Source organism: Balaenoptera ricei, chromosome 4 (assembly GCF_028023285.1).
Source record: "Balaenoptera ricei isolate mBalRic1 chromosome 4, mBalRic1.hap2, whole genome shotgun sequence".
Taxonomy (NCBI): Eukaryota; Metazoa; Chordata; class Mammalia; order Artiodactyla; family Balaenopteridae; genus Balaenoptera; species Balaenoptera ricei.
Genome location: NC_082642.1, coordinates 36602685 through 36625496, shown reverse-complemented (window position 1 = coordinate 36625496; position 22812 = coordinate 36602685).

Genomic DNA, 22812 nt, shown 5'->3' with positions numbered 1-22812 from the left:
TTTATATGAAATGTCCAGAGAAGGCAAATCAGAGGAGAAAGAAAGATTAATACTTAGGACTGGGGGTTAAGAATGTGAATAACTGTTAAGGGAACAGGGTTTTTTGTGTTTTGTTTCTTTTTTGAGGAACAAAAATGTTCTAAATGTAGATTGTGGTGATGGTTACACAGCCCTGTGAATATACTAAAAAAACTGAATTGTATACATTAAATGAGTGAATTACATGATAATATAATTACACGATAATTATATCTCAATAAAACTATTAAAAAATCAATGTAGGGACTGCCCTGGTGGTCCAGTGATGAAAACTCCAAACTTCCACTGCAGGGGACACGGGTTTGATTCCTGGTTGGGGAACTAAGATCCCATATGCCATGTGATGCAGTCGAAGACCAAAAAAAAAAAAAAAAAATCAATGTATGTTTTCCTTTATGAAGAAAAGGTACTGATTGTCAATCTTCCTAGTTAAAAAATCTTAATATTAATGTCCCTTACTCAAAAAACATTCATACTAATGTTAAAAACAGTACTTATAGCTCCAGAATCATCCTTAATGGGGCAAGATGACTAGAGTGATTTTCCCGATACATAAGACTGAAAACCAATGGGCATAGGTGGCCCGAATTTTAGTCTCACTGAGTGCTATCAGACAGACTGCAAAGAGTTTTTGGAAAACAATAAATTAGAAGAAAATACCTTACTTGTCTTAAAAATAACACAGTTACCAGGAAGCCGTGGGTTTATATTTGGAGGAATCATTTTACATGACCAGCTCTTGCTATGAAATGAAATCCCTTTCAACTAAAAATTCTGGCAGATTTTTTTTTTCCTCATGGGGATTTCAAAATTGTATTCACACACTTTTTTAAAAGAGAGAAACTCCTTTGTAAACATGATCTGTTTCTCATACTTTCCAGTGGCTGATTAGATCCACATTTTAAAGCAGATGGTAACAAAAAGAAAACACATTTTAATTTTCTTTATTAAATCAATGTAGGAAGATCATCTTGGGACGATTAAATTAGAGCACTTAAATAACTCATTCCTTAGAAAAAATATGGCCAAAGTCACAAAGCTATTTAAGCAGTGACAGTGGAAATTGAGTGGTCATAGGACAGGGAAAAGGCTGATTTTCTTTAATAACAAGAAAAAGCAGTGACGCTCTCTAGATACTGCCATCTCTCCCTTTCAGTCTAGGAACAGTTCCAGATAAGGCAGGAATTGCTCTGAGCCTGGGTGCTTTATACACTCAGGGGATTGAAAATCTTAGCAGGAGATGATCTTCAACTCAGCACACTTAGCACTTTCTCTGGTTACAACTGAAGAAAACATGAAGGGTTCACTGCATTTATTGCCACACTCAGAAGAACACCAGGTGTGTGATGTGACCGTGAAGACTGACCTGCCATTCTCTTTTCGAGCAAAAGTGTCACAGCCTCTTCTTCAAGAGGCTTTTCCACTTTACGATGTTTTCTTGCTCCCTTCTGGGAAGTAGATATTTTCTATCAGGGCAAGGAGAATAAGCGTTTTGAACTGTCAGATAGGCTGTTGCCTTTATTTCTTCGAGGTATGGATTCCATCTGCTTCATCCCTGGAATTTAAACCAGCCAAGCAGTCGTTCTTTGTACATGGATGAAGGAATAGTGCAGCACCCCCTGATCTTTGTCAAATCTGCTCTGAGTTAACAGGAGTTTACTGATGAAACTGTGGATGGAACTGGTGTGACAGGCCTGCAGCCCTTACGACCTGTGGATTGTGGGTTCATGAGACAAAGTGAAGCAGAGGGAAGGGTTGACCCACATCACTGGAGAGGAAAACACTCTGGAATGACAGAAAATGAGATTGGCTAGGATTTAAACTGCCTGCATATTCAGTGACTTAAGGGCTGATAGCATTTGAACAGGTAAAGAAAAAGACATGGTACTAGCTGTACAATAGTTGAAATGCACGGTAGGTTTTGCTCCTGTTCTGCTTTAATAGTGGACACACCGATAAAGTCCATTCCCATACATTTTATTTATTTATTTAAAATTTTTTTCTTAGTGATGATCTATTTATTTATTTATTTTTATTGAAATATAGTTGCCATACAATGTTATGTTAGTCTCGGGTGTATTCCATAGTGATTGGCATTTGACTACATTATGAAATGGTCACCATGAAAAGTCTAGTAACCATCTGTCCCCATACAAAGCTATTACAATATTACTGATCATATCAATTATGTTGTAGATTACTTTTCCGTGATATATTTATTATACAAGTGAAGATTTGTATATTCTCATGCATTTTAATGGGATCCAGTTGAGAGTAAGAATCAGGTCTCCTTTCCTAATGGAAAGAATACCCACACATTATCTGTTTCTCAGGACCTGTGGTCCATTGCACGCATCCTGCCTGCTCTCCTCACACTGTGACAGTGACACACAGCCACTGAGAGGGAAGACCTGTGTTCCCTCCCCTTGAACCCAGGCTGACCTTTGGAACTGCCTTGCCCAATAGGATGAGGTGGAAGTGATACTGCGTGACTGTCGAGGTCAACAAAGGCAAGATGGCTTTGCCTGGCTCTCTGAGTCACTTGTCCTTGGAACCCAGCCACCATGTTGTAAGGAAGCGCAGGCTGACGGTGCCCCAGGCAACAGCCAGATGTGCGAGTGAGGGAACCTCCCCTGACCCCAGCTCCTAGTCTTCTCGTTATCCATCCAAGGCCCCCATGGTGTGGAGCAGGGACAAGCCATCCCCACCTGAACCATGGCAACCGTGAGAGAGAACGAGGGACCATTGTTTTAAGCCATCTAGTGTTGGGATAAGTTGTATCTCAAGAGAAAATGTATGATTTTATGGCTTGGCTTGTTTCACAAAAAGGATTTGGTCATCTCCTCAAGCTTGATTCTCCCAGCACCACAAGTCAGTCATGTATTTATTGACTCACTAATTTAATGAGTTTTTATTCATTCTTTCAACAAATATCTGTTGGGTAATTATTATATTCTAAGCATAAGAATACATCAATATGATTCCAAAGCTGCATCTAGTCTAGTCTGCCTGGGCTTAAATTTTGGCTCTTATATTTATTAGCTAGTTACTTACCATCTCTGTGCCTAGGTTCTTTGTCTGTAATCAGGGACAATATTAATATCTACTTCACAGACTTTATGAGATTTAAAGGGGTTGATACATATAAAGTACTTAGAACAGAGGCTGGCACATATTCAACACTATAAGTGTTAGAATTATTGTAATCATTATCATCTGTAATAATTTGTTTCTTAAAATAAGACTCAAGCAAATATAGCAAAGTGTTACCACTTGTTAAATCCGTGTGCTTTTTTTGCAAGTGTTATATATTATTCTTGATAATTTTCTGTATTTTTCAATGCTTTATAATAAAATTAAATTATACATAAAAATATACAGTCTCAGTTCTCGAGTAGGTTAGGGAGGAAGATGAGTAACCTGTCCTAGAGAACAGTTGTAGTGTGTGTGTGTGTGTGTGTGTGTGTGTGTGCACACCTGTGTGTGCAATGAGCTGAAATCTCTATCTTACCACCTGGCTCCAGAATTCCTTTTGGGGGAGAACGGTGTTTGTTTTGGAAAAACAACTTGACAAGGCACTTCAACTTGGGGTTGAGGGTAGCACCTTGAGGGCTGGGTGCTGGCAGGAGTTCAAGCATGAAAGAAACAGAATTAAGCTGCTCTGCAGGAGACAATAAAGGGAAGAAAGGAGAGAGAAGAGATAAGAGAGGGAGAAAGGAAGGAAGAAAGAGGGGAGCCCTGAAGTAGTGGAGGCTGGGCTTTACCAGGGGTGAAGGGCATGTCTGTTAGGAACTCATTCAGCACCAAGTTATAGAAAATGGCACATGGCATCCACAGATGTGTAGGAGCTTATTTTTCTCTGATAGACAGTATTCCGGAGGAAGTTAGTTTTTGGCAGTGGTTCAGTAATGCAAAGATTGGTGTTGTGGCCACGGGAATATGCCTCCTGGACCTCCAGCTACAGGGAACATTACCGACCAAGGGCTCCAGTTCTTGCATTTTAAAATCCATTGCAATGTTTGTGCCTAAGCCATACCTTCCATGGGCAGCTCCCAACCAATGATGGTGCATCACAGGTACCAACACAGACCAGCTCCTGGGAGACCTGGGACTCCTCTGACAGTCAACTTTGGTTTGATGGCTCCCCGATGGCTTTGCTGGACTTTCTTTAGACTGTAGAACCTTCTGTCCCTCTCTTCCTCACTTGGGGTCAGACTCGATCATAATCTGATGGTTCTCCCTGTCTTCCTCAGATCACTTCCTACTTTCCCTCAGGCAGGCATTTCCCCTCATAAAATCCTTGCACATTTAATCCCATTTAGGCATCTGCTTCTTGATGGACCTAGACTAACACAATTGGTAAGTCTCAGATTTCTTTGGGCTTTCCCCCACGGTTGCAAAAAGGTGGCCAGAGCTCCTGCCATCTCATCCGCAACTAAGGCTAGAAGAAGGAGTGAAGAAAGAAGGGCTGTACTCTTGCATGCAATGCTTTTATCAGGAAAGCAAAAGGTTCCTTAGGAACTTCCACAAACGCATATCCTCACACCCAGTGAAGTCAAATAGGGTAGCTTTTCTAGGACATCTTAAATGTAATATGAAGCATCAGAGAAAAAGTTCAATGCATGTAAGAGTTCTGGGAGCACTTTACACACTGAAAGAACCTCTCTTCAAAAGAGTATTGTTAGTCCTTGGACTTCCCTGCTGGTGCAGTGGTTAAGAATCTGCCTGCCAATGCAGGGGACACGGGTTCGATCCCTGGTCCGGGAAGGTCCCACATGCTGCGGAGCAACTAAGCCCATGCACCACAACTACTGAAGCCCGTGCGCCTAGAGCCTGTGCTCCGCAACAAGAGAAGCCACTGCAATGAGAAGCACATGCACCGCAAGGAAGAGTAGCCCTTGCTCGCCACAACTAGAGAAAACCTGTGTGCAGCAATGAAGACCCAATGCAGCCAAAAATAAATTTTAAAAAATTATCATTTTTTTAAAAAGGAGTATTATTAGACCTAATCCAATGCCTCATGTCTTTATTTATTCATTATTAAGTGCCAGCAGTGTGTAAGCATTCTGCCAGATAGTGTGTAATTTGGGGGGCTATTCAGTACTGTCAAAAACAATGCAATGTTTTTATGAGCACTCACACCCCCAGAAGATTTCCCAACACTAACGACCCTAATAAAGCCTTTACCGTATAGTTATTGGCTCCGCGGGCCAAAGAAATTGAAAAGCAACTGTGTATTTCCTGGAAAAGATCCCTGCATTTAATTTTGCAGCTTTTAAAGCTTCCTTAGAACATTTATCATTTAGTATAAAAGGCCCAGAAAGCCATTGAAAAGCCATCTGAACTAATATGATGCTTTCTGGAACATCTTCAAAAATACTAAGATCACAGGAAATTATCAAAATGTATCTTTTTCAAGGAATTTGTAATTGGTAGAATTTATCCTACCAAAATGCCAGCTAGTATGGGTCTTTAGAAAGCAAGCTGCTCTTTGGAAAACACGACTTTGGATGGCACAAATATTTATTGAGAAACTGCCATGTGCCAGGTGCTTGTCTAAGAATTAGATGAACCACACTGACAAGGCCTCTACCCTCAGGGAATTTACTTTCCAGTCGGGGTATGGGAGTCAACAAGCCCAGGAATAAACAATTAGAGCACGTGCTGGCTGAGCGATCTACATTAACTACACTGGTTGGGAATGGCATTGCCCAGAAAGGGACATTTCATCTGAAAGAAGAAAGAAAAGCTAGGGAAAGAGAAGAAGAACCTGCCCTTGGTGTGCACCTAGGAATGAGAGTAGGCGGGGGGTGGGGGGGCGGGGTGTGGTGGGGAGGTGTAGGGAGAGGGGAAAACTGGGTGTGACATGATCCGATTGGCTGTGTTGTGGAAGGTGGGGTGTAGGGACCAAGAAGCAGGAAGCCTCCAGGGGGCGATAGCAGTGAACTTGGAGAGAAGCCAGTGAACCGGCTGCCGCTAAGATGTAAAATTGTTCTGAGGGAGGATAAATGCTGATGCTTTGGCTACTGCTATTGCTGTAAGTGATAAACTGTCCTTTGTCTCTGACCCAGACTCTGGGTCACTTTTTCAAAAACATCTTCCTTTTTTTAATTAACAATTTTGTTTTCTTTTTAATTTAACAAGTCTAAAGAAAACCGTCATTGAATCAGGGGATGTAATACAAATTATAGTGACCTACATATAAAACCTGGCACCAAATTTGGCCTTTTAGAAAGATTTATATATAAAAATATGCATTAAAACCTGCACCAGAACACAGTGAAGTGCAGTGTCTTTGTGTCTTCTGTCAGCATGCAAAAAACTGGCAGGCAAGGACGGTAAAATCTCAGGTCCCTCAAGTTCTTTTTTAAAATTTATTTTTATTTTATTTATTTTTGGCTGCATTGGGTCTTCGTTGCTGCACGCGGGCTTTCTCTAGTTGCGGCGAGCGGGGGCTACTCTTCGTTGCGGTGCGTGGGCTTCTCATTGCGGTGGCTTCTCTTGTTGCGGAGCACGGGCTCTAGACGCTTGGGCTTCAGTAGTTGTGGCATGTGGGCTCAGAAGTTGTGGCACATGGGCTTCAGTAGTTGTGGCTCGCAGACTCTAGAGTGCAGGCTCAGTAGTTGTGGCTTGTGGGCTCTAGAGTGCAGGCTCAGTAGTTGTGGCGCACGGGCTTAGCTGCTCCGCGGCATGCGGGATCTTCCCAGACCAGGGATCGAACCTGTGTCCCCTGCATTGGCAGGCGGATTCTTAACCACTGTGCCACCAGGGAAGCCCCACGTCCCTCACATTCTTGATAGGCAGTTAACTCGTCCCAACCATGATCTTGATTCTCCCCTAATCCTCCCACATTCAAATCTCACCCACCCCACGTCCTTCCCGTCTGAGTCAATGACGTCACCATCCATCTAGCTGCTCAGTCCTGAAACCTGGACTCACTGTTCATTTCCACCCACACATCCAATCTCTCAACAGGTCTTGTTGGCTTTTCCTCCAAGAACAAGGGGGCAAACCTATCTCACAAGTGCTTCTCAAGCCTTTGCCACGACAGGCTAACACGTCATTAGCCCACGCTAGCATGTGACCCAACCTCAAGTCAAGGGACAGGGAAGTTGACTCACCACAAGTGAAAAGAACTGCAGAGTCCCGTGGCCAAGGTCATGGGCACAGGGAGGGGGCACAAAGTGAGGCCATTAATGAAGTCTGCCACAAGCACCAAAGCGAATTTGTTTTTGTTTTTTTGCTAGGCAGGGATCTATTTATTGTTCAAAGTATACCACAGATTTTTTTTTTTAAACATCTTTATTGAAGTATAATTGCTTTACAATGGTGTGTTAGTTTCTGCTTTATAACAAAGTGTATCAGTTATACATATACATATGTTCCCATATCTCTTCCCTCTTGCATCTCCCTCCCTCCCACCTTCCCCATCCCACCCCTCTAGGTGGTCACAAAGCACCGAGCTGATCTCCCTGTGCTATGCGGCTGCTTCCCACTAGCTATCTATTTTACACTTGGTAGTGTATATATTAGACCACAGATTTTTGACATATCATTTGCTCTGACTACAAAAGGGCTTTCGGAGGAACAGAAGAAGGGCTGTTTGCCCGTGGAGTCGTGGGCAGAGCTGGAAATAGGGGGTTTCCTGGTGCCAGAAACACAGTGGCAGTTGATGCCTGGCCTTGGAAGGTTTACATCACCACAGACCCCTCTGGCCTTGAGGGTGGGCTCAGGCACCACGCACGCTAGCAGTGAACCAGGGCTGCCCAAAGCATGGTAAGTCATCCCTGGTGCTACGTGAGGTGTTGCCTTTAGGCATATAGAGACTCATATAGTGAAAATAAATGTCATCTGCAATATGTGGTCCTTTGTGTCTGGTTTCTTTCACTTAGTTTTTGAGATTCACACATGTTGTTGCATTTATCAGTAGTTTGTTTCTTTTTATTGCTGAATAGTCTTTCATTATATGAAGCTAGGGTGTTTTTAACACATGCTAATCTCTGTTTTTAAGAAAGAGAAGGTTGGTTCAGGTTCAGAGACTTGGGTAGTCAAGAGTATCTAATGAAATCCAATGACATTGTTTTAGCTTTATTTTGTTTATTTTCAGGATACTTTCTATTTATAGCAAGTGGTCCAGGTTTTCCATTTAGAGTTGTGTATTAGTTATCTATTGCTGCATAACAATAACCCCAAAACTTAGAAGCTTAAAATAGTAAACATTTCTTATCTCCCTCAGTTTCTGAGGGTCGGGCACCTGGGAGTGACTGAGCTGGAAGGTTCTGGCTTAGAGTTTCAGTTAAGATGTCAGCAAGAGCTGCAGTCCTTGGAAGGCTTGACTGGGGTTGGAGGAGCGTCTTCTAAGATGGCTCTCTCACATGGCTGTTGGCTGGGGGCCTCAGTTCTCACTGGGTCCCTCTATGGGGCTTCTCACAGCGTGGCAGCTGGCTTCCCCCAGAGCAAGTGATTCAAGAGACTGAGAGACAGGAAGTCCCACTGCCTTTTATGATCTGGTTTCTGAAGTCTCAGACCATGACTTCTGCTTCCTTCTTATCCCCAGAAGCGAGCCACTACCAAGTCCAGCCCACACTCAAGCCATCTACAGACAGGTAGTGGTTTTAAACCAAAATTCCCCTTTAAAGCATATTTAAGTTAAAACTAAGTTAGGTTTAGAAAATTAACAATAGTACAGGTGGTACATAGAAACAAGACCACGATACACAAATGACCAAAGTTTGGAAACACAACTTTAGGCCATGATTTATTTACTGATTTTAGTCCTAAGGAAGCCTTACTAATAATAAAAGTTTGTGTTTATAAAAAATGTTGTGAGACAAGGGTTGGAGTAGGTAGGATGTACTTCCAATGAGTCCTTCTTAAAGCTCTCAAGGCTCCCCGCCGCCTAAGAAATTAAGTACAATCTCTTCATCTTGTTACACAAGAACCACGTGATATGGTCCACTTGAACTTTCCAGGCCTTGCTACATATGTGCATATTACCGGCCGATGCAGCATTTCTCAGAAAGAGTCCTGTGCCGTTTCCGTTGTTCTTGAGAGAACAGCATCTGAGGCCCCCTGAGCTTAGACCAAGTGGAATTGGTTTATTTCCTGAAGGACTTGTCAGAGTCTCGACTATGCCGATACGCACTGGAAAACTCCAAAGAGAGACTCAAATGCACAGATTTCCCCACATTAAAAAAACCTATAAACGCCTTGTTTTATGTGCAGAGCGTCTCGTGGGACTCTTTCTCTCAGCACTCCTGTAGTGCTGTGGTCAGACCCTGATGCTGGCCCTTCTCTTTGCTTTGCCATATGACTTGGCAATTCCCCACTAGAGGTGGAGGCTGTTTCCCCATCCCTGGCTTTGGCCTTGACCATCTGACTTGCTTTGGAAAATGGATGTTAGGGGAAGTGACACAGCAGAGACTTGAGATGTGCTGGGGCAGCTGGGTTTGCCCTCTTGTGTCTATTGTCACCACGGGAACTGTCCAGACTACACAGATGTGGGGTACGCTAAGCCCCCGCAGAGGGGGGGCCAAGCCCAGCAGAGCCTCTGTGTGGGCAGAGCCGCCCGGCCAAGCCAGCCTGGATCAGTCAACCTCAGGCTGACCTGCAGACATGCGGAGGAGTTTTGGGGGTTGTGATGCAGCATTACTGTGACAGTAGCCAACCAACCAACCTTCCCGTAAAGCCCATCTCCCCAGGCCTTTCTGCTCTCCCCCAGACCATCACTGGACTTGATGGTGACCCCCTCCCTCCTTTGAGCCGCTCAGCACCGGGCACCGCCTTACAGCTCTCATCAGACCCCTCTCGTGTCTGCCCCACACCCCACGTTTGGCCGTACCCTGCTTGAGGACAGGCACTGTGTCTTTGTCCTCTCTGTGTCCCATGGTGTCTACTGCCTTGTACTCTCTATCAATCTTGGTGGATCTGAAGTCAAATGTAGTTCATTTCACAATTCTGCCTTGTCAGGCTCTGATAAGAAATCGTTGCTGGATGTCACTAGTGTAAAGAAAAAGAACAAAAAGCAGCCACAAAAGAGCGTTGTTTCTGTAGCTGAGTTTGTGTTTTCTCCAGTCGATGACCTCCTTTGTTTATTACCTTCACTAGAAGGTTGTAACGACACCTTGGAAGCACTCCAGGGACTGAGGCCTGAGGACAGCCCCTCTCCTGCGGGCGCCTCTTCTGCCACAAGCTGTACCTTCACACAAATACCTCCTTACAGCTATGGGGACTGAACTGTCAATTCTGAAAAAGCCATCAAGGAAATAGGACAGTAGACATGGAAACAGAATGAGGCCCACCTGGCAGAAATGATGTCGTTTCCCCTCACAGTGCCCAGGACACAGTGCTTTCTTTCTATGTCAAAGGGGTGATTTGGAAGCTGGGTCATAGGTCACCTTTGATGCCCACTCTCTGAGGACATCCTGCGGTCTGGTCCACTGGCAGCTGTGGGGTCTGTAGTACTGAGAACTCACTCACTGGGAGAAGTCATGGTTTGGCCACGGCCAAGTACACACGGGGCTGTGGGTTCAGTGACAGCCCGTCTACGGGGCTGCCTAGAGGGGACTTTGGGGCTCTGCTGGGAGATCTAAGGGGCTGTATGTGATGTGCCAGGGAGACCAAGGACCCAGGCCCCAGGCTGCTCAGCTGGCCCTGCTCCCACCACCCCTCCATCCTGAGATGGGCTCTGTCAACTGCTAGAAAGTTTGGCAAAATACACTGAACACGTAAATTCAGTGCTGATCACACCAGAAGAGAAGTGCATGTTTAGAGCAGCAGTTGGCAAACTTTCTCTGTAAAAGTCCAGAGTGTCAATCTTTTAGGCTTTACAGACCATGGGGCTTCTGCGACAACTACTCAATTCTGCCCCCATTGTCTCCTGGAGTAGAGGGACACAGCTGGGTTCCAATAAAACTTTATTTACAAAACAGATTGCGGGTTTGCCCACATGTCAGAGAGTCGCACTGGGTCAGGGACACTCATGGGAGCAAGAGTGATGTAAGGTGTCCTCCGCTGGCCGAAGAAGAAGAATCCCTCACCACAGCCATCCTGAAGCATATTCCTCCCTCGTATTTGGCTTGCTAGCAATTCTATCTATTTTAAAGTGTAAGTCTCTCAATCTCCTGTATGCAGGGTTTTTCCTCTTCCCGTCTTCTCAAACATTACTGCCACCATCCACACAAACATCCAGGCATGTCTGGTGGCAGTGCTGGAGGGGACGCCAGGATCCCCAAATCAATATCTCCTTGTTTCACAGTCTGGGGAACTGAGGCCCAGGTCCCGATGCCCGTTGGTGACTGAGCAGGGACAAAGTGCATTTGGCTTCTAATCCGCGTGAGTCACCAATTCATGTATGTTATTAGACAATCCCTTTCTACTGGCCACAACAATATACTGAAAGGTGTGTGTGTGTCTTAGATATCCCATCACATGAAACTCCACAAGGGAAAGATCCTATCTTACATCACTTTTTATTATGTTCTTAAATTAAAATAATCACAAAAATAGTATGTGCCTGTAAAAATGAATGAAACGATTAAGAAGCACATAGAGTAAAAGAAGGTGCCCTTTCATCCACCAGCATCTCCTCCCTGGACCCTCCAGAGATAACTACATTTCCCCCCAACATGTTATTATGAAAAAATTCAAATACACAGAAATACTAACTTTGCAGTGAGCACCTGTATATCCATCTAGATTCTCAAATGAGTATTTTACTTTACTTGCTTTATCACATATCTGTGCATCTATCTACCTATGCCTCTATTCAGCCATCAATTCATTTTTTTTTTAATGCATGAGTATTTCTGCTGTGAAATATGTAAGGACTATAAAAAGCTTCCCAGCCATTCAGGCCAAGTTTGCAGACAGATGAATTAAGAGCACTTTGTACTTTGTACTGTAGATAAAAGACTGTTTGCCTAGTTTTCAGTGAGTTATGTTAGTGCCTTTTGAGTTGAAATCATGAAATATTAAAAAACAGAAGAGAATTCAGGGGTCATGTTATCCAACTATTTTTACTTGTTAGGAAATAATAACAATATTAAGTGAGCACTTAAGATGCCAGCCTTGCATTATGTCATTTAATTCCACTTAACCATCACATTAACAAATGTCAGTTCTAGCCTCCAACAAAGAATTAGACCCAGAAAATACTTGGGTAAATCAAACAAGGTTGGTCACTAAATGACACAGAAGGAAATCGGCATGGCACCAAAGTTCTCCAATGACACAGAAGTCAAAGCTTTCAGGGTTTCCCCCAAAGGGCCACATCAACTCTTGTTTTTTTTTTTTGGAGGGCGTATTTCAGAGTCAATTGCAGACATCATCAAGAATACAAGAAATAGAACACAAACATTACTCCGGAGAGAGCCTACCTCCCTTTCCAACCTGATATTTTTCCACCACAGATTATTTCTGCCTGTTCTGGAGCTTCATTTAAATGGAATTTTACACACACACACACACACACACACACACACACACACACATGCACACACTCTGCAGTCTTTTGTGTAAGCTAGCACTGGCTGTCTCTTCCCCCACCCACGCACACATACCCACAAATAACCAGGTTTGTTTTCTTTTCCCGAGGGGTCATGCTCTACACGCTGTCCTGAGGCTTGCTGGGTGGCTAGGAGCTGACAGTCTGGAGGATCTGGTTGGAAACCCTCCCCTGACACTTACTAGCTAAGCAATTTGGAGCAAGTGTTTTAACTTCCGTGCGCCCTGACGGCCTCTTCTATTGTAGAATGGGAACTGCATTACCAGTCCCAACCTCACGGGGCGCTGTGTGGCATAAACGGCCAAGGCCTGGAACCCGGGGAGGGGGGCAGGGCTGGTCCCCGGGGGTGAGCGCAGCTGCCCCACCGCGGCCCCCCCACCCCCACCCCGGACGTCTGTGATCTTCAGGGGGCTGCCCTGAGGCCACTGGAGCCCCTCCCCAAATACACAGAGGGCGGCAGAGGCGCAACAGAGAAGAGGGGTGGACTGGTTTACGCCCCACATGCACGTTTCCGGGACTGACGGTGTGCGGGCTGGGGGGCTGGCTCGCCTGCTCTGGGCTGAGGACGCGCAAGGTGACTTGCACTCCGCAGCTCCCTCGGGTCAGGCCGAGGTCCGCGGAGGTGGCCCCTGCACGGCTGCCCGCTCCCCGTGCCCCTGTCCCCATCCCTTCCAGGCGCCTCCTGGGCGCACCTGTGCGGTGAGCATCTCACTGCTCCTGGGTCCCCACCTCTGACGGCGCTCCAAGCACTTCTATCGATTAATTCACATCTGTGGGCAGGGGGGCCTGGCCCAGCCTGTGGCAGGAGCCGCGGGGGAGGAAGCTTGCTGGGTGGGATGGACCCGCCATTTCATCTTCCTGGGCCCTCTTTCTCTCTAGGTGAAGTGGGGCTGGGGGGTCGGGGTGGAAACCAGGTCGTCAGAAAGGTCCCATTTAAGGACTCTGAGTCTAGGTGGGGTTTCCTCAGAGCTGCCTGATGTGAAGGTGGCTGGTTCTGCAAACATCAACTTGTGATGCGTAAGGGATGCTTGGAAATAACGCTTAGAAGGCGAGTGGTGGCTGTGACGACAGGAAGGTGATGAGTTAGAGAAAAGGGATGTCTGTGAAAGAGAGAGAGAAAAAAAATGGAGGTTCTGAATCAACAAGAGGGAAGCGATCAGGTGAGGGCGAGAGCAGGTAGAGGTCCCACGTGCCCTGGAGCTCCGCCCAGAGGGGCCCACCACTGACACCCTCCCCCCCCCCCCCAACCCGCTCACCTGTAAAGCCACCAAGAGTCCCTCCCAAACTGCACAGTAGTGCTTTACTCTCAAGAGTGTGTGGATTTGGAAGAACACGGAGACGGGCCCTGAATAAAAGTCAGGAACGGGCTTCAATTCAACAGATATTCTCTGATGCAAATGCATGATGAGAGCTTTTCTGGTCTGCACCCTGTGTGGGGCTATGAAGGTGTGCAGCGCACTGGCCAGTCTCGGGGGGGGAGGTGCTGGGCTGGGGGCCAGCCGCAGAGTCAGCCCTCGGTGGTCCTACTGAATCCTCATCCAAGGGCTTTTCAGCTGAAGACAGTCACTCCTCCCCTGGCTATTGTTGCCTCCGGAGGACACAGGGCAGGGCAGGCAGGAAGGAGACCCTCCAAGGAGGCTGCCGTTCCTTCCCAAGCTTATCTCCTGGCCCGTGGGAGTTACCGTCCTAAGGAAGCAACCCAGGACAGAACCCAGGGAACTGGGTGAAAAGCCAACTCCACGAGGATGGAGAATAATGCCCTGGCTGAGGGAAGGATGCTAGAATGAGTTCCGCAGGAAGCGCTGGCCCCCACCAGCATCTCATCCTCACCTCAGCCGAGGAGGAGAGGCCCCTACGGGGAAAGCTCTGAAGGGTCTGCTCAGAGGGCAAGGGCATGGAGGCAAGGGGAAGGGGCCAGCCTGGAGAGAGAGCTGGAGAGACTGGGAGGTGGGTGCCGCTTTAGAGGAAGTCACCAGTAACACCTGGTCCGCACGGGGGCCCCAGGGAGAGGCTCTGGGGTGCAGCCAGGGAGGCTGGATCTAAGGCAGTGGGACTCCCAGTCTCAGCAAAGACCCCACATGCAAGCTTGGCCCAGGATTGGCAGAACACCCTCCCATATGCAAGATCACCTTGGCTCTGACAGTGGGTTCATGAGTCGTTGTCTGTGTCCTGGCCAGTTGGAGCTGTTTTAACAAACTGGCATAGACTGGGAGGCTCAGACAACAAACACTTATTCCTCTCACTTCTGGAGGCTGGAAGTCAGGTCAAGGTGCCAGCAGATCCAGTGTCTGGTTGGGGCTCCCTTCCTGGGTAGACAGCTGACCTCCTCACATGGCAGGAGGAGGCTGAGCGGGAGAGCTCTCTGGGTCCCTTTTACAAGGGCACTAATCCCACCACGAGGGCTCCACCCTCATGTCCTAATCAACCCCAACACCATTGCATTGGGTTAGGATTTCAACGCAAATCGAGGGGGGCGAGACTCAATCCCATAACACTCAATTAGGCCTCCAAACCAGAGTGCCCTTGCTGAGTGTTCTGGATTGTATAAGATCCTCAGTTCCTTCACAGGACCATGGGGAGCAGGGAGTTAAGGCACAGTTTCCCTTGAGTCTGAGACTGAATTTCTCCACTCTGTGGGAAGTGGGGGCGGACCCCGAGCTGAGTAAATTTAATGTAGTGAAACACGTAACTGTGACACACGTTACACACCAAATTGAGGAGTTTGTGCTCACAAGCCCGCAGCCTGAACAGAGATAAATATTAAAAACCTCACCAGCACTGTGAGAATTAAATAATGACGCAAGAGAAGATGCAAAGCTGTCCACAATGAATGACACAGTGAGGAAGTGCTGGAAGGGGAGTTCCTGGACCCTGAGGCCTTCTCTGAGCTCCCAGGCCAGGAGCACCGGCTGCTGCCCTGCCTGGGGCTCACCCAGTCCCTTCAAGCCCGCCCTCCGAGTCTTGGCTTGAATGCCCAACTCTTGCACCCGTTCCCAGCCCCAACTAGGCTGGCTCTCCTGCTATTCTCTCCTCAGCATACCCTCTGCTGAGACACATTCTGGTCATCATAAATGATGGATTCCTCACTGGACCTGAGCTCAGGGTCAGGGTGGTGTCTGTCCTGTTCTCTGGGGCGTTCAGAATCTAGTTCTCCTTCCAAAATACCAGTGCAGAGGGACTCTGTCCTGAGACACCGTTTGCATTATCACCCAGTGGATTTTCTCTCCTGGTAGCTCCTCCCTCTCCCTGCCCAAGCTGCCCCTTACCAGGAAAACCACGGAGATGGGCTGGGGCTTGTCCTGTGTGGAAAGAGAAACCCATCAATACTAGAAGCAAAAATCCTGACAACATGAAACTTCTCGGGGTGACGGGGTAGGTTTATTATCTCGATTGTGGAGAAGGTGTCCCGGATGTTTACGCAAGTCAAAACTTATCAAATGGTACACTTGCATACATGCAGTTGATTGTGGTCAATTACCTCTCATAAACGCGGTTGAAAAATAAAGTGTGGCTTTGAGCTGGCTCTCAGCTCTGAAGATGTAAAGTGGAAATAAGTTTTGAAAGCCTAGTTCTTAAGAAAGAAAAGCACCTTTGAATCCCAGACCTGTTTCATTGTTTTTGTTTTTGTTGATGTTGTTGTTTTTCTGGCCACGCAGCTTGTGGTATCTTAGCTCCCCGACCAGGGATTGAACCTGGGCCATCGGCAGTAAGAGCGCGGAGCCCTAACCACTAGACCGCCAGGGAAGTCCCCAGACCTGGTTCAAACTGTCAGGAGCTGGATGTGGTGGGCCTAGGACACTGGGACCAGAGCCGCCCCCAGACACTGGCTGGGAGCACTGTGGGCTGGTCCACCCCAGACTCAGGCCCCCTCCAGGGCGCCTGCCTTGGCGGTCGGGGTGCTGCTGGGACTGGTCCAGAGGGCATGCGTCCAGAACCACCTGGCTAGGTCTAGCACCAAGGAGGAGTGGGGATGGAAACACGGCTTTGCCACCTCGGGAGAGGAAGACGACTCGCAGGTGACAGGATCTGAGCTTCGAGGTGGGGTCCCCGAGAAGGTGCAGTGTTCTGGGATTCTGCCTCAGAGTGAGCCCCCAAACACAGGTGGGGGCGTGGACACCTCAGACAGGTCAGGGGACTTGAGAGCAAAGCTATGACCATCTGCCTCTCCAGGCTGTGGCCCGGGACGCCAGCCCTCCCAGAGAATCCTGCTGGGGAGCTCTGAGCGGTCCTGGGCACCCCTCCAGGGACAGTCCTGGTGGGCCAGCCGTGGCCACAGAGGCCACACAGAGGCTGTCGGGACAGAGGGCACACTCTGGGGCAGCTTTCTATCACTTAGGTCACCTGAGGAGCAAATACCCAATAGGGCAGGATTTTTATGCTGGAAGCAACCAGTTGTTTTGAATTGGCAAGATTAGTTTTCTGCCCTCAGCAGAAACAAGGGCTCCAGAGCCGAGTTCATTTTAGTAGGAGACGACAAATAGAGACAGTTCTATCTTCGAGCCCTTGAACTGCTGACTCTGGGTTGGTCAACTTTCAACCTGCTGGAAATGAATGCAGATGGCCCTGCTGGGGGCTGAGGAAGACTAGCCCATCTCCGGAAAGGAGTCGAAGTCTTGGAGGTTCAGGAGGAGGTTTGGGCCTCGGAAGGGGACACAGAACAGCAAAAGCTCAGAGTCAGAAAGCCCAATCCCCGCTTTGATGTGGCTGAAAAACCACAGGGGACTTGAGTTCTGCTTCGTCTCCTAAGTCCCCCACAGATGCAGGCAGCTCTCAGCCAAACTGGGCTCGAAGCAGAGCTGAGCCAGGATCCGAGGCAGTGCTATGATCTGGCCCTGGCCTCACTGGCTAAGTGGAGGGCTCGGTCGCATGGTGGCGGCCCCGCTGTCAGCATGAGGGGCTGGCAGGGCATGTTTAGGGCTGTGTTTGAGATGGGAGCAAAGGAAGTGGTGCCCAAGAGGACAGTCTTCGTGATCGAGTCATCTTTATTCAGTCATTATTCATATCGTAACCCACACAGAAGACACATCTTATAATGCTAAAATGAAGGGTTTAGAAGTAAGTTGCAGGCTATGCATCAATTAAGTAGCAGATGTTTGGTCTTCTGGGGAAAAACAATTATATCCTATCTGCAAACCTTCCTTGAAGATCTACGCAATGAGATAACCCCGTCACGCTCACTAGGATGGCTAAAATCAAAATCACAAGTGTTGGCAAGGGTGTGGACAAACTGGAATCGTCATACATCGCTGGTGGGAATGTAAAATGGTGCAGCCACTGTGGAAAACAGTATGGAGGTTCCTCAAACAGGTAAACAGGGTTACCATACAACCCAGCAATTCCCACTGCTAGGTATTCACCCCAGAGAATTGAAAATGTATATTCTCATAAAAACTCGTACATGAATGCTCATAGCAGTATTTTTCATAACAGACCCAAAGCGGAAGCAATCCACATGTCTGTCAACTGATAAATAGATAAATAAAATATGGTCTATCCACACAATGATTACTCAGCATAAAAAGGAATGAAGTACGGATACATGCTACAACATGGACGTGCTAAGTGAAAGAAGCCAGATAGAAAAGGCCACATGGTGTATGATTCCACTTATATGAGATGTCCATAACAGGCAAATTCACAGAGATCGGAAGTAGGTTAGTGATTGCCAGGGTCTGGGGGTGAGGATGGATGCTGGATGGATGCAGAGTGACAGCTAATGGGTATGGGGCCTCTTTTTGGAATCGTGGAATGTTCTGGAATTAGTTGTGATGGTTGCACAACTTCATGCTAAAACCCACTGAAGTGTACACTTTAAGAAGGTGAATTTTATGGTATGTGACTTGTATCTTGAATTTTAGGCAGCGCTCTCTTTAAGAACACATTTGCGAACTGCTGAACAATCATCAACAGGGATACACTGGAATTCACCAAAAAAGATACCCCACATCCAAAGACAAAGGAGAAGCTGCAATGAGATGGTAGGAGGGGCACGATCACAATAAAATCAAATCCCATAACTGCTGGATGGGTGACTCACAAGCTGGAGAACACTTATACCACAGAAGTCCACCCACTGGAGTGAAGGTCCTGAGCCCCACGTCAGGCTTCCCAACTTGGGGGTCTGGCAACGGGGGGAGGAATTCCTAGAGAATCAGACTTTGAAGGCTAGTGGGATTTGATTGCAGGACTTTGACAGGACTGGGGGAAACAGAGACTCCACTCTTGGAGGGCACACACAAAGTAGTGTGTGCATCAGGACCCGGGGAAAGGAGCAGTGACCCGATAGGAGACTGAACCAGACCTACCTGCTAGTGTTGGAGGGTCTCCTGCAGAGGTGGGGGGTGGCTGTGGCTCACTGTGAGGACAAGGACACTGGCAGCAGAAGTTCTGGGAAGTACTCCTTGGCATGAGCCCTCCCAGAGTCCACTATTAGCCCCACCAAAGTGCCTGTAGCCTCTAGTGCTGAGTCGCCGCAGGCCAAACAACCAACCAATTGGGAGGGAACCCAGTCCCACCCATCAGCAGACAAGCAGATTAAAGTTTTACTGAGCTCTGCCCACCAGAGCAACACACAGATCTACCCACCACCAGTCCCTCCCATCAGGAAGCTTGCACAAGCCTCTTAGATAGCCTCATCCACCAGAGGGCAGACAGCAGAAGCAAGAAGAACTACAATCCTGCAGCCTGTGGAACAAAACCCACCACAGAAAGATAGACAAAAGGAAAAGGCAGAGGGCTATGTACCAGATGAAGGAACAAGATAAAACCCCAGAAAAACAATTAAAGGAAGTGGAGATAGGCAACATTCCAGAGAAAGAATTCAGAATAATGATAGTGAAGATGATCCAGGACCTCGGAAAAAGAATGGAGGCAAAGATCGAGAAGACGCAAGAAATGTTTAACAAAGACCTAGAAAAATTAAGGAACAAACACCTAGAAGAGTTAAAGAACAAACAAACAGAGATGAACAATACAATAACTGAAACGAAATATACACTAGAAAGAATCAACAGCAGAATAACTGAGGCAGAAGAACGGATAAGTGACCTAGAAGACAGAATGGTGGAAATCACTACCGTGGAACAGAATAAAGAAAAAAGAATGAAAAGAAATGAAGACAGCCTAAGAGACCTCTGGGACAACATTAAATGCACCAACATTCACATTACAGGGGTTCCAGAAGGAGAAGAGAGAGAGAAAGGACCCGAGAAGATATTTGAAGAGATTATAGTCTAAAACTTCCCTAACATGGGAAAGGAAATAACCACCCAAGCCCAGGAAGCACAGAGAGTCCCAGGCAGGATAAATCCAAGGAGAAACACACTGAGACACATGGTAATCAAATTGACAAAAATTAAAGACAACGAAAAATTATTAAAAGCAACAAGGGAAAAACGACAAATAACATACAAGGGAACTCCCATAAGGTTAACAGCTGATTTCTCAGCAGAAACTCTACAAGCCAGAAGGGAGTGGTATGATATATTTAAAGTGATGAAAGGGAAGAACTTACAACCAAGATTATTCTACCTGGCAAAGATCTCATTCAGATTTGATGAAGAAATCAAAAGCTTTACAGACAAGCAAAAGCTAAGAGAATTCAGCAACACCAAAGCAGCTCTACAACAAATGCTAAAAGAACTTCTCTAAGTGGGAAACACAAGAGAAGAAAAGGACCTACAAAAAAAAAAAAAACCCCAAACAATTAAAAAGATGGTAATAGGAACATACATATTGATAATTACCTTAAATGTAAATGGATTAAATGCTCCAACGAAAAGACACAGGCTCGCCGAATGGATAAAAAAACAAGACCCATATATATGCTGTCTACAAGAGAACCACTTCAGACCTAGGGACACATACAGACTGAAAGTGAGGGGATGGAAAAAGATATTCCATGCAAATGGAAATCAAAAGAAAGCTGGAGTAGCAATACTCATATCAGATAAAAGAGACTTTAAATTAAAGAATGTTACAAGAGACAAGGAAGGACACTACATAATGATCAAGGGAACAATCCAAGAAGAAGATATAACAATTATAAATATATATGCACCCAACATAGGAGCACCTCAATATATCAGGAAACTGCTAACAGCTATAAAAGAGGAAATCGACAGTAACACAATAATAGTGAGGGACTTTAACACCTCACTTACACCAATGGACAGAGCATCCAGACAGAAAATTAATAAGTAAACAGAAGCCTTAAATGACACAATAGACCAGATAGATTTAATTGATATTTATAGGACATTCCATCCAAAAACAGCAGATTACACTTTCTTCTCAAGTGCAAACGGAACATTCTCCAGGATAGATCACATCTTGGGTCACAGATCAAACCCTGGTAAATTTAAGAAAATTAAAATCATATCAAGCATGTTTTCTGACCAAAACGCTATGAGATTAGAAATCAATTACAGGGAAAAAACCCACAAACACATGGAGGCTAAACAATGCATTAAAAAATAACCAAGAGATCACTGAAGAAATCAAAGAAATCAAAAAAAACCTAGAGACAAATGACAACGAAAACATGACGATCCAAAAACCTATGGGATGCAGCAAAAGCAGTTCTAAGAGGGAAGTTTATAGCAATACAAGCCTACCTCGAGAAACAAGAAAAATCTCAGATAAACAATCTAACCTTACACCTAAAGGAACTAGAGAAAGAAGAACAAACAAAACCCAAAGCTAGTAGAAGGAAAGAAATCATAAAGATCAGAGCAGAAATAAATGAAATAGAAACAAAGAAAACAATAGCAAAGATCAATAAAACTAAAAGCTGGTTCCTTGAGAAGATAAATCAAATTTAAAACCATTAGCCAGACTCATCAAGAAAAAGAGGGAGAGGACTCTAATCAATAAAATTAGAAATGAAAAAGGAGAAGTTACAATGGACACTGCAGAAATACAAAGCATCATAAGAGACTACTACAAGCAACTCTATGCCAATAAAATGGACAACCTGGAAGAAATGGACAAATTTGTAGAAAGGTATAACCTTCCAAGACTGAACCAGGAAGAAATAGAAAATATGAACAGACCAATCACAAGTAATGAAATTGAAACTGTGATTAAAAATCTTCCAACAAACAAAAGTCCAGGACCAGATGGCTTCACAGGTGAATTCTATCAAACATTTAGAGAAGAGCTAACACCCATCCTTCTCAAACTCTTCCAACAAATTGCAGAGGAAGGAACACTCCCAGACTCATTCTACGAGGCCACCATCACCCTGATACCAAAACCAGACAAAGATACTACAGAAAAAGAAAATTACAGACCAATATCACTGATGAATATAGATGCAAAAATCCTCAACAAAATGCTAGCAAACAGAATCCAACGACATATTAAAAGGATCATACACCATGATCAAGTGGGATTTATCCCTGGGATGCAAGGATTCTTCAATATATGCAATCATTCGATGTGATACATCATATTAACAAACTGAAGAATAAAAACCATATGATCATCTCAGTAGATGCAGAAAAAGCTTTTGACAAAATTCAACACCCATTTACGATAAAAACTCTCCAGAAAGTAGGCATAGAGGGAACCTACCTCAACATAATAAAGGCCATATACAACAAACCCACAGCAAATATCATTCTCAATGGTAAGAACTGAAAGCATTTCCTCTAAGATCAGGAACAAGACAAGGATGTCCACTATCGCCACTATTATTCAACATAGTTTTGGAAGTCCTAGCCATGGCAATCAGAGAAGAAAAAGAAATAAAAGGAATACAAATTGGAAAAGAAGAAGTAAAACTGTCACTGTTTCCAGATGACATGATACTATACATAGAAAATCCTAAATATGCCACCAGAAAACTACTAGAGCTAATCAATGAATTTGGTATGGTTGTAGGATACAAAATTAATGCACAGAAATCTCTTGCATTCCTATACACTAACAGTGAAAGATCAGAAAGAGAAATTAAGGAAACAATCCCATTCACCATTGTAACAAAAAGAATAAAATATCTAGGAATAAACCTACCTAAGGAGGTAAAAGACCTGTACTCAGAAAACTATAAGACACTGATGAAAGAAATCAAAGATGACACAAACAGATGGAGAGATATACCATGTTCTTGGATTGGGAGAATCAATATTGTGAAAATGACTATACCACCCAAAGCAATCTACAGATTCAATGCGATCCCTATCAAATTACCAATGGTATTTTTTACAGAACTAGAACAAAAAAAATCTTAAAATTTGTATGGAGACACAAAAGACCCCAAATAG